Raw genomic sequence first — 18,613 nt, forward strand, 5'->3', positions numbered from 1 at the left:
TGCCAGAAACTGGAAGGGGCTCGAGCCATCCCTGCAGCAGTGTCAGTCTGTTTTCATCCACAGACTCCCTATAAAACCTGGGTGAATCTGACAAATTCCCTGTCCCTCACTTTACCTACCTGTACAAGACACTTACTTTACCTGCGTGAATTGCTTTGAGATCCTCAGATGAAGGAAATGTGAGGTGATACTGTTTGTTTTCAGAGCTTGTACATACTGAGCAGAAAATGTGTGTGTTCACGTGGGCCTCGTTATTGATAATGGCAAAGGATAACGTGCCAAGATACTAACTCTGTGTATAGAGGAGCTGAGTGGCAACAGCAGTCCTCTAAATATAGAGAACATACAAGGGAAGTACAAACGCCATTCTCAGCAATGTAAATCTTACTGAGATCATGTGCAACCCTTCTGCTGACACCTCTGCTGAGGTGGTGCAGAAGAATGAGGTTTGTCCTAAATCCCGCCCCATTAACAGAGCATTTTGGCCTCAGGGTTAGGTGATTTGGCCTCAAAACACCTGGCCAAAGTTTGCTCTGGCTGGAGGAGAGGGGATACAGATGCCTTCCCCTGGTATCGAAGGATTAGCTGGCTTGAAACTTGTTTAGGGACAGATCCTAAAGCATCCAGGCCGGTGCTGCACAGCAGCTACTCAGTCATGTGGCAGCAGATGATATTTAAAGTAAAGCTGGCTCTGGCAGTGAGATTTACCAGGTTGGAAAACTGAGCAATAAAGCACCACGAACAGGAGTTCAGCTGCTTTACTGAAGGTGGAAATAAACTGCTTTGCAAAAAGGCTAGGAAAAATAAAAAAACAACACGAGACTTGTAGTATCACAAGTCCTATCTTGAGGACTCGAGCTGCCCCCAGGCTCAAGGCAGTCTCTGTAGGATGCTTGCTGTCCAAAACTGCGAATTGCTACATGCTGTTTGAAGTCTTTGCTTCATTCAACACCAAAGTCTTTTGCAGAGCCCCAGGACGAGATCTGTACCCTCTCAGTGTTCAAACCCACCAGGCTCCAAACTCCTGGGTTCCCCAGGGCCTGACCCAGCCTCCTGGAGTCCCTTCCACTGGCCCTGGTGAGCGGTGTCGGGGCTGTGAAGAGGCTTTGCACTCTCTCCCCCCCTGAGTAAGTGCTCCTGCAACTGAGCCAAGCACACTGATGCACAGAATTATGTTCCAGCCACACCTCTGACCTTCCAGCATTTAGAAAAGACATCTTCATAGATGAATACAAGCCCGGAGGGAGGCCGGGAACGGTGAGAAAGAGCAAAGTACATTCCAGCCACATTCTCACCAGCGTTCTCCGCACAGCCTGGCCTGCTGATTGTACTCTTTTACTGCCATTTGTAACGGAGCCAGAAGACACGGAGGAAAAAAAATGGGGGGCTTATTAAGTAGATCAAATGTTAAGGTAACATTATGTGCCACGCTACATTCTGCGAGCTGGTGAGGACAAGGTATTATGCACGTGGTAGCCAGAGATGGCTCTGGTGGGTTCAGGTCCTGCTTTTTCACATGGGCTTCTAGGAACCGGGTCTCTGTGCTGCAGGAGAGGCTGATGCAACAGGGCATCTGCCACCCCCTCCTGAGCAGGTGAAGGAGAAGGCAGACTCCACTTCTGGGCCCCCTAAGACTTGCCCAGCCCGCAGCAGCTGGCAGTTCCTCTCCTCTGCCTTTTTTGGATGCGCTTTGAAGGTGCCAGGGAACTAGAGGCACCAGCATATCAGAAGCTGGAGGGGAAGATTAAATGATCCCTGCTCCCCACGTCAGGAGGCAGCTATCCCATAGAGCGGCCCAGCGGGTGCTGCAGCTCCTCCATTTACTTCTCTCCAGTTCATACCACAGAGTCAGGATGGTGAGCTCTGATCCCGGAGTGATTTTTCTTAATGTCTTTATATAGATGAGTTAACTCAAAGCCTTTCCAACATAAGCATGTTTTTCTGTTCCTTCATCCTGACCTTGGCATTTTCTTTCTCCACTCCAAGTTCTCTGCTGTCCTCTGGCCAGCTTTGCCTCTCATTTGTCAATGTTATTATTGAATTTTCAAATGCCAGTAGTGCACATAAATCAATGGCTGGCTTCTCCCCAGTGGCATATCCCTGCCACATGTGGTCATTCATTTTTTTTAATAAGTCCTCCTCTCCTTTCACCCATTTATAAAAATGCATCTTGTTCGCCTGCTGCCGTCCATCATTCGGTGAGTCCAGCTATTTGTTGCCCCTGAGTGCTTATTCATCAACGTTTTCAAAAGCAAAATCACTCTTCGCCTCCTGCTCTTATTGTGCCATCAATCTCGACTGGGGATCAATAAACCTCACTTTTGCAATTTTTCCCCCCATCGTCCTGTACGAGCTTTCCCAAAGTCTAGCCTTTGTATTTACATTTTTAACTGATCATCAGAGGCAGGACAATGACAGAGCCAAGGAGCAGGATGCTTTCATTTGCTCCCAGTGTGGCAATAACTTGCCCAACATCACTCATCTCACTCGGGGACCCCGAGAATTGAATACTCATCTCTTTCCCTTTCTGCTCTGGCCCCAGGAGTTGTAAATGGGGAGAAGATGACCCCTGGCCACACAGTTCTTGCAGACATTAGCCCTGGGGACTAGAACTGGGTGAATATTTTTCTTCTAAACATAATTTAAATGAAAAATAGCTTTTCACCAAGAACTGAAATTTCCATCAAAAAGTCATTTTTATTTTTTTTTGTTTTTCAACAATAACAAACAAAGCTAAAACTTTTTTTTTTTAAAAAAAAAAAGCTTCCTTTTCTTCCCTTTTCAAATATACACTTAAAAGTATGACATTTATTTTCTGAGACTGTTTCCAGGAAAACAGACTATTTTATTTTTTGACCAGAAATGTTTTCCAAAGCTGAATATTTTCACATGACTTTTGAAAAAGCTAAATGTTGCAGTTATCAGTTTTATCTTTTCACTGAAATTCCAAAAAAACCCTACCTCTGATACTGAAAACACTTCCAGGAGAACCGACCGGCTTCAAAAATTTTCCAAGCAAATACTGGGACTTTCTGACTTGCTGTAAGCATAACAACTCATCTCGGGCACACAAAGGATTAGGAGTCGGACTTGGGCACCGCAGAATGGTCAAGGCTGGCAGGAGATGGTGGGTGCAGGTGACCTGTGGTGTTCACCTGGTCACCAGTGACAGCTCTCAGCCCTTCCTCATAGCAGAGATGCTCCAGTCTCTTGTCTGGGGCCGTACACTCGACCCTCTCCAGTAGCTCCGTGCTCTCTGTGGAGCCCAGAACTGGACCCAGCACTCTAGGCCTGGCCTCGTTAACCTGTCCCTAATGAGCCCAGGGAAGTGCCTGTCCCAAAGTTTTCCGATGGCAGAACCTGAGTAAAGGAGCGAGGCAGCAGATGGAAGAATGTGCCAAGGCAATAAATTCAGGCCACAATCACTAACATTTTGTGGTTTGACACTTAATTGATTAACTAATTTGAGGCAACAAGATTTAGTGTAGCTGTAGATTAGTGTCGAAGGGATAATTACGGCTAAGCTCCCATTTCCAAACAGCGTGTCAGCTGCAGTTTTGAGCCGGCAGGACCAGCGTTAAGGCACTTGCCTCGCAGCTGATAGCAAAGGTTCCTGGAAGAGGTCCTCTACGGCTCAGCACCCGGGGATTGCAATGGAAAGGTCAGGCACTGACTTATCAGCATAGACAAAATCCCTTCCTATAATGTATGTGTTTATTCTCAAATTAAATATATTAATGTATTATTTGTTCTTAAAATGTCATTCAATAGATAGTAGGCTTAGGTTTCCTGGCAGACCTTTGAAGCTTAAAGAGTAATGTAATAATAGTACATTAATCCATAAGCTACACAGTCTTCTCCCAGCAGACCCCAAACTCCAGAACTGGCTCTGAAGCACTGAATTTGCTGCATCTGTTTCTAGGAATTTCTGTCTAACAATAGTGGGCTTGTTGGAGTCTGCTCTGCCCATTCCAGCATGAAATGCTGCTTCTCTCCCACCCATCTGTTCGGCATTAACATTTGGGCACCTGTAAATGGTGTTTCTGGGGGCAAAGGCAGGTGTCCATTCCTCTAATGATGCACATCTCTGTTCTGCTAAACCCGGGGTGGGCTTGAGGCACCAAATCCTGTTCTCCGCATCCCTGCTGAGAGCAGGTCTTTGGAGCCAAAGTTTAGTTTGGGCCAAGCCCCAGTTTAAGCTAGAGGAAATGCTACATTTGGACTTGTCCCCAGGCTGAATTCTTGGCACAAGCAAATCATCTCTTGGAAAAAAAAGTCTTGAAAGAATGTCTCCATCTTTTTCTCCAAATCATCCATCCATCTATCTGTTTGTCTGTCTAGAGATGATAGCTTGATAGCTATCGAAATGCCAAACCTGATGTTTTGGAGAGCTTGGAATCCATCTCTGAACTGCTCTGATTTTAATTCTGCAAGTCTTAATACTTGATTGACAAATACAGCTAAACAATCCATCACAGTTGCCTTATCTAAAAAATGTAACCTTTTTTCTGTTTATGGAACATGCACATGTGGAACATGTTTTTCTTTTACTGTCTATTTATTCCAGTTTATTCAGCGCGCTTTTATTTTTCGTTTGGTGCTGGGTTTGCTGGCTCTTCCCGCCTTCACATAACACACCTTTCACCTCTGATTCCTGGAAAAGATGGCTTGCTTGCAAACAATCTGTGACTGTGTGTGAAAGTAGGTTTGAGAAAAGAGATCTTGGAAGCGTCCCAGCCGAGGGAAGGCTGCGCTTTCTGCCGTATCTGCCTGGGCGCCGGAGACCGCGCGCAGCACCAGGCATCGTCCTTTGGCGCCTGCCTTCAGCCCTGGCACGAGGGATGGAGAAAGGCAACGCTCGCACCGGTGCCCTCGGGAAGGTTTGCAGTGGTTTGTATTTACGCAGCGTGGACAAGCTGGGTTTGGTCTACGACTGGAGCTTCTAGGTGCTGCCAAAACAACGGCAATAATAACTGTGCTCCTCTTGGAGCCTTTTGAGATAGATGTGAATGCTCGCTTTTTGCAAGCAACGTTGGTGGGCTGCCAACGGTGCAAGGATATCCGACCAAAATTGATGTTGAGATATCTGCACCACTGCGGATGCTATCACTAACAGTGCTGGCAATTAGTAAATTATAGTTATTGCTCTAATGATAGTAAAGTGATGTTTGTTAACTGCTAGGGCAGATTAGCAGCTTTTGCAATTCTGTATTTGGGGAGAAGCTTAGCAGGCTGACGATGCTGAAAGAGTTAATGGCACAGCTGGGAGCTGAGCTGGGAAGGATCCGTGCGGTTTCGCTCCAGTGCAGCCCTGTTCGCATCCCAACCCCACCCAAAGCAGCTCCTCTGCTCTGCAGAGAAGAGTGTCAGCTCTGCTTGCAAATGGCAAATACGAAAATAAATAACTGCATAAGTGAGCGAGTTTGGCAGGAGGGAAATTCCTCCCCCCTTGGCTTCCCAGAAGTTCCCTTTGCTTCCCACCCTGCAGGCGAGGCAGAGCAGCTCCTCGGCCCCGGGGGGCAGGAGGCCACCGCAGCCCCCCTGGGGCAGGGGCACCGTCCCCGAGAGGCGAGGAGGATTTCCTGGGGTAACCCTGGCTCACGGAGCCATAAAGGTCACCGAGAGAACATGCTGGGATCCTTCTCTTCAGCTCTTGTAATGGTATTAGCAATGACTGTTTCTTACTCAATCATACTCCCAAAGGATTTTCAATAAACTTTTTATGTGCCATAACTGTTACATTAAATAAAGCTGAAAGTATTGAGTAAACTGACTGTAAATCACTTTAGATGCCTTGGAATTACATTAAGTGTGAGAATTATGGATCTTTTGCTGCTCACAGAAACAGAGAGACGACAGAGCCAGAAATTTTTATGCTGCCAAACCTTCTGAAGGTTTTTTTTAATTATTTCTTTACGCCATACAACAGGCTTCTCCTTCTGTAATCGACTCCCTCAGCACCGTACTGGGACCAAGCGCCGTCCCGGCGGTGTAGGATCCTGTGCTGCCACGGATCCTTTCCCTTCCTACCAAGCTGGGTCGGTTCTCAGCCTGAAAGTTGTAATTAAATGCCGGGGTAGGGTTACTGTTAGCAGAGCTGAGCAGGCTGCAGGGTTTTATTGCATCAAGAGTGATTTTCCATCAGTAGCCTGACAGACAGTACTTCATCAATACAAATACATATTTTGATATAAATAAAAGCTGAGGAAAGATCTCCTGTCTCTACTCTTCAGGCACCCCTGAGTTAGCTTAAATGTATGTTACACTTAATACCCAACGGAGAGACAATTCAATACAAGCAGCCACAAGCGCCTGATGCCACGGCATAGATGCATTTCTCCTTTTCCTGCATTTTGACCCTCACACCAAGTCCCACTCGCGTCCAGCCCAGGCAAGCAAAACTCTCCCTCGCCATGGCTGCACAACCTGCGAGAGGCAGAGGACCACGGTGTGGGGCGGTTTTGTTTTTCCACGTTACCACGAGGCAGAAACCCGGCGCAGCCCGGCTGCAGCCCCGCTCGGCGCCGTGCGGGGCGGGCGATGCGCCGGCTGCAGGGCGGCTCCGCGCTCCACGCAGAAGCGTGGCACATCCCAGGCTCCTGCCCGCCAACATCCCGGTGAGGAAATAGTTAGGAAAAGGCTCCCAGTGGGAAAACCTTCTGTTTTGCTGATCTTGTAAATCAGCTGAATTCAGCATGTCACCAGCACGTCGTACAATCCACAAGACAATGCCCAGATTTCTGTAGTGCAGAAGCATATTAACCTTTGTGTACTCTTGCCGGGTTTCGACAAAAGATGTCTGTTAGGAACTGCAGGGCTCATTGTAATTGCTTGCCATGTGGGTAAATGATCCGGAGCTGTGTGAAGATAAGAAGAAATTGCTAAAGGCAAATCACCTGGGTTTTATTATGCTTGCCCTAAAAATAATTAGCATGGCCTATGAAATCATACTGTGAGGGGATTTGTTTTAGCAGGAAACTGTAACCTATATATTGTAGCTTGCTTTCTAGAGAGCTGATCTTTGTAGTTGTGTTGATGTGTCTTTTTCTTTATTTTCTTTTTAACTACAGTGAGAGACAAATGAACGAGCTCGTATTGCTCTGAATAGCAACAAGGTGACTGGTTGCCAGCCTGTAAAATCTGGTATCGTCCCTGCTGGAGCCAAAGCTTGACCTTAAGAAAATTCCTGCCAGTTTCTCCGAGGGAGCATGTCCCTGTGCTGCTGCAGAAGCCTGTCTGCCACAGGTAACACTTACTTTGGATTATGGGTTGTGTGTTTGCCACTGGGCATAAAAATTCACCGCCTCTTCTGAGATGAAACAGCTTTGCATGGGAGTGAAATGATGTTTTTTTCCATTTGCTGCATCTATCTGGGACCACAAAAATATCAAGGTCACAACAGAAAGCGGGAAGTAAAATAGCAACTGCATATAAAATTACAGGCTTGCTGTTTTTAGTGCTAGCTACCCACAATTTGGTGTGAATTGCAGGTGATCAGAACCTCTGAAAAGCATTTGTGCACATACGGTGTTAGCAACCCCAAGCACTAAAAGCCCTGAGTCAGCTGTCCTAAAATCATGTGTTTTGGCTTAAATAATGAGGTACTGCAGAAATAGTAAACACGGGGCTGTGTTTGCTTGAAGCCATTAGGGATTTTCAAGCTTTATTTCACTAGCCTGGTGTCTGTGATAGTCTTAAGTTCTCTTCTACGATTTACCTGCATGTGTTGGAGGCGAGAGGTTATGGGTGCCCAAGGCTCTCCCTGCAGTCAGAGCAGGGATGGGGGGGGTCCTTCACAGCCCCCTGTGGCTTCCTTTTGTCCCCCTCCAGAACAAAGACCTCTGCCACTATGCTCAGCATGTGCCTGAGCAGCACCTGCCCCTGCATCTAAGCAGGGTGGTCAGTGTCTCCCATGTCCAACGCTCAGCAACCTCAATCTGCACAAAGCTGGTGCAAAATCCTCTGTTTAAGTCCTTGCTGGAATGGTGCATGGGGTTTGGTGAGTGGCTCGGGGATTAACGCCACCCCGCCTGACTTAGAACCCATCAATTCCCCACCTTCTTGGTCTTGATGAAACAGTGCTGGAGAAAAACAGCATTTCCTAGTGCTTGCTGTAGTCCTGGGAGGTTACTTCTCATGGTATGGCTGATAATTTGCGTAGTTTTACTACATCCTTTCTCTATGGAGAAGATGAAAGGAAAAAGGCTCCACTACCTTCAAATAGATAATTCACAAATGTTCTGGAATATTCCTTTTATCAACGTGAATGTTTTGGTGCATCTCTCACGTGGATTTCGGTAGCTCTCCCAGCCAAAAGTAGGAGTCATCAGGTCCTGGGGAGGACTGTGACGCTTTGTGATAGCAGTGCAGAGATGTTAATGCTGGTCTTCTCTTTGGGTAATGCATTTGAAGGTTGGATAGCTCACGGCTGAAATACTGTTCCTCTCTTGGTTCTTCGAAGCACTTAAGGTGAAGGAAACAAACACATTGACTTGTCCCTTCGGTGGCTCTCCACAGAAGCAGTTAGTGGCTCTACTTTGGGTTGTTAATAGCACTCTGCAATGTGACGACCGGTTTTGCTTTGTGTTATGTACTTTTCTTGTGGCAGCAAGTACCCAGCTGGCTGCCCATCAGCGTGAAGTCGTTGGGTAAAATTCCTCCTGTACCAAAAGCAAACAGGGTTTCCACTTGGAGGGCTGAAGTGGGACTCGAGTGGTGCCTAAGCCCCGAGTTAATCCAACCCAGTGTCAGCGAGGTTGGGTGTTGCACTGACCTCATGTGAAATGACTTGTGATGTACACGGTGTGCTTGTCTGACAGCCCGTGATGTGAAGGGGTATAAATTCAGTAACTTCATCACTTGCTGGAATCATTAGTATGCTTTTATTCATTACCTCTGGGTTTGGATGAGCTACGTGCCGTTCTCTGCCAGCAGCAGGCCTCCCGAGGTAGGTGGTAGGGTCTGGGGGCTCCTGGCCACTGGGAAGTGCTGGTGGGCAGCGGGTGGGACTGGGATTTTGGCATCCCTTCCCTGGGGCCCTTGTCAGAAGGGCAGCTCCCTGCTGTGACAATGGGACTCCAGACAGCGCTTTTGGGTGTTTTTTTTTTTTTTCTGAGCAGGGTCAGAGATTTGTAACTCTGTGCTAACTGTGATCTGGTGGCCCATGCAGGCTGCTTAGATGTGGTGTGAGTTACTGGATGCTGAGGGCTTTGTAATACGTGGCCATCTGTGTTGGGCCTTGTGAGTCCTGCTTTGAATGTCAGCCCTGACCCCCCTGCATCTGTTACTCCCCCCATCCTGCCCCGGGTGTGGATCAGTGCTGAACAAGGGGCTCTGCTGGGCTCCCTTCCCTACTGGGCCAGTACCAGAGTCTGCAGCGTGTCTGGGAACAATCTACAAACTCACTGACAGCAGGCTTGAGAACGGGTTAAGGAAAGGAAACTGAATCCATCATCTCCTCTCCAAACCAAAGCCAAACCATATTGATTTGGGCATTGTTCATTGTATGTTGAATTTGCAGTTGAACTGAAGCTATTCTCAGCCTGCAGCAACCACCAGCAAGCATACTTCCTTTTTTAAGGCTGCTGCTTCTCACTGGGGCTGTTTCCTACATAGTGAGCATGAGAATCTTTACCTGAGTTTTAAAAAATCCATTTCATATGGAAAGACACCCGCTGCAGACAGCTTCTTCCTAGGAACCCTTCTGTATTTGCTTTGTCCGGCCACCTTCAGAGTTCCCTTTTAAAGGTCATGGAGAGCCATAAAATCCTTTTTCCCATTATTGCACATTTTAAAACAATAGATTCCTTTCCCCAGTCAATTGGACTGGGTTTATTAGACGAAGAGGTGAATTTCTGTAGCAATTAGTCATTACAACATTATTTACTCAAAATAGAAATATGCTACTCTATAGTCTGAATTGCATTTAAAATACAAAAAGCCTGCTGAACATGCGGGAGGGGGGGAGCAAACAGCAGCCTGTGAGGCATGAACCCAGGCTGCTGTTTGACTTATTCCAGGGCAACCTGAAATAATGCCTCTGCCTAGGTCTAGGGCAGGGGAACGTGCTGTCCTCCGCACATTTTGTGGGGTAGCTGAGACTGCACCAAGCACCTGAAATGGCATTTTAAGGTCAAATCACCACCTTCTAGTCCTACAAAATCAGGCCAGAACCTCTCAAGAGGCCAGATTTCCCTGAAGGTCACTGATGTGCATGGGAAGGTAGCTCAGGAAGGATCTTGGTGGTGAGAGCACCCCGTTTGCCTACCTGCTGCTCGAGGCAAGTTTCACAGACCCATTAAGGACCAACAAACTGGAGTAAAACTGGGACTCAATCTAGATACAACTCCCTAGATCAGACTTATCACTGCAATAATAGAAGGAAAAAAAAAGCTCCTCTGAGCTTTTAACCAATGATTTTTAGGCTTTTTGCAGTGGGAGCTCAGTAATGTGACTTTTGGTTGGTGGGGTAAGGAACTTGCACAACTGAGCATCCCCTCCGTGCAGTGCCAACCCGTGTGCCACTCGCGGCTCTGCACAGCTGGATCTCTGGTGAGCTGCCACCGCTTGGTGAGCAAGTACTTGGTGCCGCCAGCTGGAGTCAGCTTTGTTATAAAGCTGAGGAGTTTTGGAGATGTGACTTTCAACGTGGGGGTAGGAGGATTGACTGGGAGCTGGCTGCCTTCCTCTGACACAGGTCCCCCTGCGCTATTCAATGTCTTGCCAAGCTCCGAAGCCTCTGAAACAAAGCTAGCTTAGAAACTAGCCAGGGAATCCCTTTCCTTGCTGATCATGTATTTTTTTTTCCTGCAGTAAAAAAGGCATTAAATTATATAAACCACAACAGTGCTCGGTCCTTATAGTCCTCAGTGACTTGGAGGCACTAAAGACAATGTGATGTAGCTGTGTAGTAGTTTCCACGCTCTGGATTTGTATTATTAAATACCAGAATAAATAGTCATTTCAAACCCACATCATTTGTCAGCTCTTGAGTTATGGCTGCTTTGGTAACTTAGACACCCTCTCCTTCTGCCAAGTTCCCATGCTCTTTGTTTTGAATATGTATAATTTTATGTGTTTGGACTTAAATAACTTCTGCTGTTTCTCCCAGATCCCTCCTGTGCTAGAACCTGCCAGACCCCTCCTGGGGAGGAACAAAGGCAGAGGCACTTCCAAGCAGGATGAAAAGGAAGGGGGCGGGGGGGCCGTGTCCTTGAGAAACGCATTGTTCATTATTTTTTTAAGGGAATTGGAAAGTCATGCAGAAACTGAATCGAGTTTGCTGTTAACTTTGGTCATGGATCTTAGGAATGTGTCTCTTTCCCATGAAATCCCAGCGGCTTTCTGCAGTTTAGCACCCACGGGCCATGTTTACAGAGCAGTTATGGACATACGAGGTGACTGGATGCTGGAGGGCTGTTCAAAAACTCCTACGTGCACTGTGTGACTGATTTTCATTTAAAAACAGCTCGTGATGGGTTTCCCCCATCACCTAGATGCTTCTTAGAAAGCCTTAAGGACTTGTAGAGGGGGTTTTAAGTATTGAATGCCGGTGCTGACCTAGACTGTTCTGCATGCAGAAGTTTGGCAGCCTCACTTGAACAAGTTCATTGTGTGAGTGGATGCAGGGAAGTCCAGAGTGACTTCAGCCTTCCGTCAGTGCCTGAGGTCTGCAGGTCTCCGGGAATCTCTGCTGGATCCTGAACGAGTGTGAGGCAGCAGAGTTCAGTGGGCTCCTGGAGCTGTGCTTTTATACCAGGGGCCAAGCGGATGCGCTGTTTGGTCCCCTCTCTACAGCTGGTAAAGGTAAGTACAGGCAGAGGCAGGACTAGGAAGAGTCCCCAGGTCACTGAGTTGCCTGCTGGCTGCTGCCCTCTGTGCCAGCCATCCCCTTCCTCCATGCTGTGGGTGAGGAGGATGACGGCTCATCCATTCTCTGGGTGCTTTCTGTGCAGCCGTCAAGGCCCTGCCCTATAGCCCTGCTTCGCGGAGACCAGTGCTGGCAGAGCTGGCTGATGAGGGATTTCCCTGACCCTGTTTGAGACTGGTGTGGTTTGTCTCACCAGTGGAGTGAGTTTGGCATCTCCTAACTACCATTCATCAGCTCCTGCACACATGACAGAAAGGTCATGGGCACATGGGGATAACGAGGGACCTTGTGAATTAGGAGTAAGAAACAGCAGTGTTTAGGGCTGGCTGGAGACTTGAATATTTCAGAATCAGACTCGGGGAAAAGTAGAAGTGATATTTCCTTTTGACCTTTTAGAAACACTCTGAGAGACTCCAGACTGTGCAGAGGCTGGAAGCGAGGGCCTTGGGGGCTCCTCGTGCCGGCGAGCCCTGCTCTGGGGCTGCTGTCTTGCCAAGAGGCCCCAAACCAGGCAGGCTGGGGTGGCTGGGCCAGCAAGCTGGCAGCTTGGTGGGGTCTGCATGGCTCCCAGGGCTTCCCTGAAGCCTGCCCAGGGAGCCCTGCAGCGTGCCAGGCTGGTGCTCTCCTGCAGAGGAGTGCTCGCTGAGAAAGCTTCAAGCTGCAGAGCTGCACGGCGAAGGCACTGACACCAACAAGCAGCAGAACAAGGCTGGGGCGCATGGGTGAAACTCTGAAGTGACCTTGTTTGGATGAATTCTGACTTGTGAGGGCTGGAGAAATGCTTCTCAGGGAGTCTGAGCACGGCAGTTGAAGTCTAACCCTTTAATTTCCCTTTGTGCTTGCTGGGGCTCCCAGCAGGAGCTGGCACATGAGTGAGCTGGTCACTCTACCCCAGCAGGGCCTGAGAACAAGGCCGGGGATGCAGGCAGGCACAGCGTGCATGCAGGGTGCTAGAGAGACCGGGGTGGTCTTGCAGGAGACGAAGATGGTATTCAGGGTGTGAGCTGCTGCCTTCTTCCAGAGACACATCAGCTGCAGCTTCCCATGTGTGGCTGAGGTCGAGCACAGCCAGGGTCGTGGCACGGCGTTCAGCTCCTGGCACAACCTGGCCTTTCCTGGGCAGCGTGGGGGGCTCAGTCCAGCTCCTCTTCTCCCCGTCCTCACGTGCTGTTCCCGGGGCACTTGTCCCAGCAGGGTGTGATGGGACCAAGGGAGCTGACGTGGGAGGCAGCACCCATCCATTGTCCCCTGGGGAAATGTGTGCAGGGGGTGGCCCTGCCAGGGGGAGCGGGGTGCTCGGTGAGTGCTGTCAGCCACGCGTCAGTAAGCTGCCAGGGCTGGGGTGAAAGCACAGGGATAGTCTTGAGGCATTGCAGCAGGGCTTCTCAGAGCCGTACTACGCGCTTTAAAACAGAAAAAAGGCTGGAGCCAGGGAGGTGGCGTGCCAGGCATCCTGTGCTGTCACCTGGAGAGCTAGGATAAGTCTTCTCCCCTTTCCTTACCTCTGTTTCCTTCTCTACAAGCTGGACTATAATGCTGTTTGTGTCTGGAGTGTCACCAAGTACTTCAGTTTTATTAAATGCAAGTGTAAGTCCCACTTGGTACTGACAACCCCACCTGCCACCCACCCAGTCAGAAGCCAAGTCAGGCAGCAAGAAGCTTTCCATCACAAGTCTCTCCAGTTGGGGCCCAGACTGGGTGCCAGAGATGTGGCTGGGTGAGTTACGTTGGCTGCCTCGCTCTAATGCAGCCAGCCCGGAGTCCTGCTCCTCAGCAACACTTCCAAGAGCTGAGTGCTAAATAATAGGGCCAGCTGGAGTTAGGTTTACAAAACAACCCAGTCCTTGCAATGAGCTCGGCCTGTTGGGTACATCTTGCAGACCGAGCACTCCTGGCTGTCTGGCAGGAGATAGCAAAGTCCGGAGTCCTCTGGAAACCTTGTTCTGCTGCTCTGGGAGGAGCAGCTCGCACATGGTGGGCGAAGGCCATCAGATAACCTTAGGAGGGCATTAGAAAACCTTTCCTATGCTGTGTCAGGAGCTGCCTAAGCAGCTGGTTCTCTGGGTACTGGAAAACAAGCCTTACAGAATTTTCTGATTTGTTTGCTTTTTTTGATGCTTTTTGTTGCTGTTGATGGGGAGGAATGGTTTTTGGTGCCTAAAATAGACAAATATGAAGTGCCCTGAGCCAGAAGGCCTGTACCAGCTGAGCACTGAAGATGAACAGCCCACACTCATCTGATGTGGGGCTGCTCACAGAGGTGGGAGATGCACAGAGCACATCGAAGCCTAGGCTGGGGGCTGAGCCCATACCCTCAGGGGCTCGGCACAACCTGACTTTGGTCTCTGCCTGGGGTAAGCAGCATCCTGTGGGCATCCAAAGCTCCCATTATTTGTTACTTACCTATTTATTGGGAAAACACTGAAGCCAGATGGATAATGGAAAGGTTAAGCAGCAAATTGCTGTGCGTCTATCCGACCAGAGAACATGGGGCACAGCTTTCCTAACCTGTAATGTAAGCCCTAATGGGAGAGGAAAATTATTTTTGCCTTCCACTAAAGGGCAATTTTCTGATCAGCTCTCAGTTTGAAGCATGCAGAGAGGAGAGAGAACGGAAGGAGAGAAATATATATTTATATATTTTTAAAAAATAGAAGAAAGGGGAGAAGAAAGAAAGAAACACTTACACTTTAATGGAAACTCATTTTTGTAAAGTACCCTAGTGGCCCCCGTGGGCCCTGAGAATTAAGTGCTGTCATTCATAGCTTGAAAGCGGAGCCATCCAGTTTGCAGACACCTGTCATAATTAAACTAATGGCTCTGAAAATGTGCCTTGATATTAAATCTATCTTCCGCCGAGGAGCAGGGCTGATTAAAACCGCTGTTTGACAGTTAATGATGAACCTCGCGCTTGCTGAGCTCCCTAACTGGAACAGACCGGTTCATCCCTCCCTCCCCTCGGCGAGCCCTTTCCCGTATCCCCCTTGGCTCCCACCGCGGCCTGGGGGCTGCTCCCGGGCCCTGTCCCCCAGCAGTGGGATGTGGCAGTGCCGAGGCTCTCGCTGACATCCTGGGTGGCTGGTGTTTGCCACGGTCTTGGATGGTGACACCAGCCTGCTGTTAGTGGCAGGAGAAGCAGGCACCTATACGAGGGATGTAGTGATTAGTGTTTTTTTAATTATTATTTTGCAGGGGGTTGAGGTGCTGTTGCAGCCCTTCCCAGTGTCTTCTGGTGCTGGGCAAGGGATGTCCCACCTGCAGGCTCTCACACTCAAGCAAATACATGGAATATCATCATAGTGCAGTGCCCTGTGGGTCTGTCCTCGGCCTCACCAGTGCATGTAATAACAGCATCAACACCGCACACAAACACACCCAGCAGAACGCATGGCTTGGCTTGAGCCTTTCTCTGCCTTGGACATTGTGGTGCTGGGAGCTACTGGTGGGGGGGTTGGAGGAAATGCTGAATCACATCTTCCTGCCTGGAAACTGCTCCGAAACTGCTCCCTGTCCTGGGCTATGCATCTGAGAGCTCTCTGAGTGCAGCACTAAGTAGTTGGCATCAAAACACAACTCTCTTGCTCCAGGGTTCATCAGCTGCTCCTGTTCATTTCCCTGAAGATGTCGGAACTGACTCCTGACATCACAGCTCGTTGCCCAGGCAATGGGCTTGCTGTTGTGAAACCAGGCTTGTGATTAAACAGAGAAAGAAGAGTCCTTAAGGAACAACACGGGTGTTTACGTGGAAATGCCTTCAATAACTATTGGGTACCTCTAAATACATAGCTCTGTGTATGCTGGTCCAGCTTGCACCTCTGAAACCCATCAAAGCAGTCTCCCTTTTTCTTCTCTGCTTGCTGCTGACCCCATCAAGGACAAAAACCAGGCAAACTGTAAATACCACCCTCTCTCTTGGCCTGCAGATGGTTGGCTTTGACACTCCAACCACAGCAGCGATGTGTGTGGGGTGCCCACGTAGGCACAGCAATCCCTGAGCGATTCCAGAGCTAATCAGACGCAGCCCCGGTAATTAGCGTGACACAAACTCTGCAGAGTTTAGATAAGCATCAGCAGCTCCAAGGAGCATTTATTATTATTTGCTGGGTCTCAGTCTCCGGGTATTTAAAGTCCCCTGCTCTACAAGGGAGATGATAAAGCTTCCTTGTCTGCTCTTTTAATTGATGCTGAGCTCCCTGAGGCATGGCTGTCCCCTCCGAAACGGGCAGTACCCAGCCGTGACACCAGCTTTCGGTGTGTCCTGCTAGTGCCAGTGCACAGATAACTGCTCGTCCTTGAGCGAGGATGCTGCAGAAAGGCGAGCGGTCCCTTGATCTCTCCGCACACAACCAGACCCACTTGTTGGAGCTGCGGGCTGACAGAAGCCCGCTCTCTGCCCGCCTCGTGCTGACACCCAGCCAGGCTCCTCTCTGACTATCATTAGCTTTCTTACCCGGCTCTAATGCCATCCGCTGCCACAACAGTAATTACCAGGAGATTAGGCGGCATTAAGCACTCTTTAATTTGACACATTGCAATGATCTCCATTCAGCCTTTCTGCTCGAATAACTCTCCATAAATATTTTGTGAGGCTACCAAAATAAACAGAGGCTCGGCTGTTTGCACAGCTGAGGTCCCTGCAGCTTTTTGAGAACCCGGGTCGTGAAGCCGAGGGTGGCACCAGGGGTGCGGGTGGGAGCCCGGTGGTCGGTTAGGTGTGCAGAAGCGTCGGGGAGCGGGGAAACCCTCGTGTAGCAAAAGTAAAAATAATAATGATAATATATGCCTCGTGCCGATGGCAATTTAATAGGAAACATTTTTTTAAACAGCAACCCAATAAAGAGAGATGGGTATTTATGTAAGAAGTGGCTGCATTAGAAGAAATAATAATTACACTGGAGTTGTTCTTTTTTTTTTTTTTTGGTGTGCTATTAGCCTAGACATTATTCATTAAGTAATGCAATGGAAAACCACTGTTAATACAGCAATAAATCCCATGGGGGCCCATTGCTTCTGAGATAGGATCATTTGGTAATTACAGTGCATTAGAAGTTCAATATTCTTTCATTTTTTTCCCCCCTCTGCTCCTCGCCTGGATGAGCGGTGGGCTGCGAAGGCGTGTGCCGGGAGGATTTGCTGCAAGCCCCGCGTGCTGCTCCACGTGGTGCTGCTGCTCCTGCAGCAGCCAGGGCGCTGAGATGTGCCCGAGCATCGCGAGCAGAACCACGGGGTGCCGGATTCTGGCTGCTTGGCAAGGAGCCCAGGATGATGGTGCTTTTAGGAAGGGCTCCTTGCTCATCTCCGGGAGATGATGGGAATCTGGGCACTTGAGCTTTTGCCCCTTGCAGGCAGGGAGGTGCTTGGGAGGAAAGGAGAATGGGTGAGCTTTGGTGGGGGAGGAGAGAATTCCTGGTGGGCTGTTAACCAAATCTCGGCTGAAATAATAGTTCCTGTCGGGAGTATACTACAGAGTCCCTCTGATAGAGCCAGGAAGGCTATGACCATCTCCTCCCAGCCGAGCTCTGCAGCCCATGCACCTCAAGGCACCAAGCCCAGGGCCTGGGCAGCAGCTCTGGGTTTATTGTGTGACAGTGCTGCCTCCACACAAAGGGATCCCCCTCCCTGATAATGCAGCTGCTGTGAAGCCATCGGGAAATGTACCGGCTGCCTTAGCAGATGCATCTTCCCTGGTACTAAGTAAACCTCCACGCGCGGTGTCGATACCGGTCGGAGCCGTCCCTGTTCCTGAAGGAGCCGTGGCCGCCTGCCGCCCGGCCGCCCTGCGCAGGGAGAGCTGTCGATAGACGTGTCAATAAGATGCTGGGGACTATTGATCAGCATAGGCATTTAGGGGTCACTGGTCGATAGGAGCTCTCATCAAGAGATGTAGGAAATGAGCGCTTTCAAATACAGGCAGCAAAGTGAGACTCCCCAAGGGGGAATGATACAACTCAATTTTCTCTCTCCTGTTGCTTTGTCAATTTGCCGGGGTCTGGAGGAGGTGGTGGCGGGGGGAGAGGGGGAGGAGAGACACCTCTGTGTGTTTGACTGAAAACATCTCTGAGGCCGAAAACCAGGCAGCCACCACCCGACCGCAGGCTGACGCTGCCGAGGGGCAGGGGGGCAAGCAGGCTCCGTGTGGTGCCCCCCGGCTCTGCCCAGATCCAGGCCACAGTGCCTGCGTGACCTGTGTTGGTGAGGGCCTTGCCATGGCTGAATGGATTAAATAGGGGATAAATGTGGCTAAACAGGGGCTAAATAGCACCGAGACAGCGTGAAGCCATCGTGCTGTGCAAAAACCCACATCTACTGCGTGCACTGCGCTTGTTAGGAACGGGGAGCTGCTGGCCGAGGTGTGAGAGCCCCGGGGTTACTCTGGGCCCTCGAGCAGTTGAAATCTCTTTCCTGACACTCACCACAGCCTTCTTGCATTTCTGCTGCTCTCTCCGTCTTCTGCTGTAAAGAACCTGCTGGCAGCCCTTGAACCTGGGCAGTGCTGGAACATCCGACCCTTACCTGATGTCTGTGCCGCGGGTACGAAGCGTGAGCTGCTGCTTCTCGGGTCTGGGGGCTGCACTCAAAGCTGCTGGCAGCCCGAGCCAGGCCGAACTGGGAGCACTGGGTAGCAGAAGCTTGCAAGTCTGTGCTCGGAGGCTTTTAATTCTGGTTTTGCTCCTGATTTCTCAGAAAGTTCCCTTGTGAACGTTTCTGCCCTGAAGGCGGTGTAGGGACTGACCCCGCAGGCAG

General features: G+C 49.6%; 1 protein-coding gene across 4 annotated transcripts in view; it reads left to right on the forward strand.

The window, feature by feature from the left end:
- The window catches only part of KCNU1 (potassium calcium-activated channel subfamily U member 1), a 204,975-nt gene that overhangs the window by 145,029 nt on the left and 41,333 nt on the right, over positions 1-18,613 (forward strand). For 3 of the 4 annotated variants that reach the window (XR_004755816.1, XR_004755817.1, XR_004755818.1), the window contains exon 29: positions 7,071-7,245. The gene's annotated coding sequence lies outside the window, so the exon portion shown is untranslated. Of the gene's footprint in view, positions 1-7,070; positions 7,246-16,967; positions 17,148-18,613 lie in introns of those variants that run through there. The other variant, XR_004755819.1, reaches the window with a different exon arrangement.

The sequence above is a fragment of the Oxyura jamaicensis genome, chromosome 22 (assembly GCF_011077185.1).
Source record: "Oxyura jamaicensis isolate SHBP4307 breed ruddy duck chromosome 22, BPBGC_Ojam_1.0, whole genome shotgun sequence".
Lineage (NCBI taxonomy): Eukaryota > Metazoa > Chordata > Aves > Anseriformes > Anatidae > Oxyura > Oxyura jamaicensis.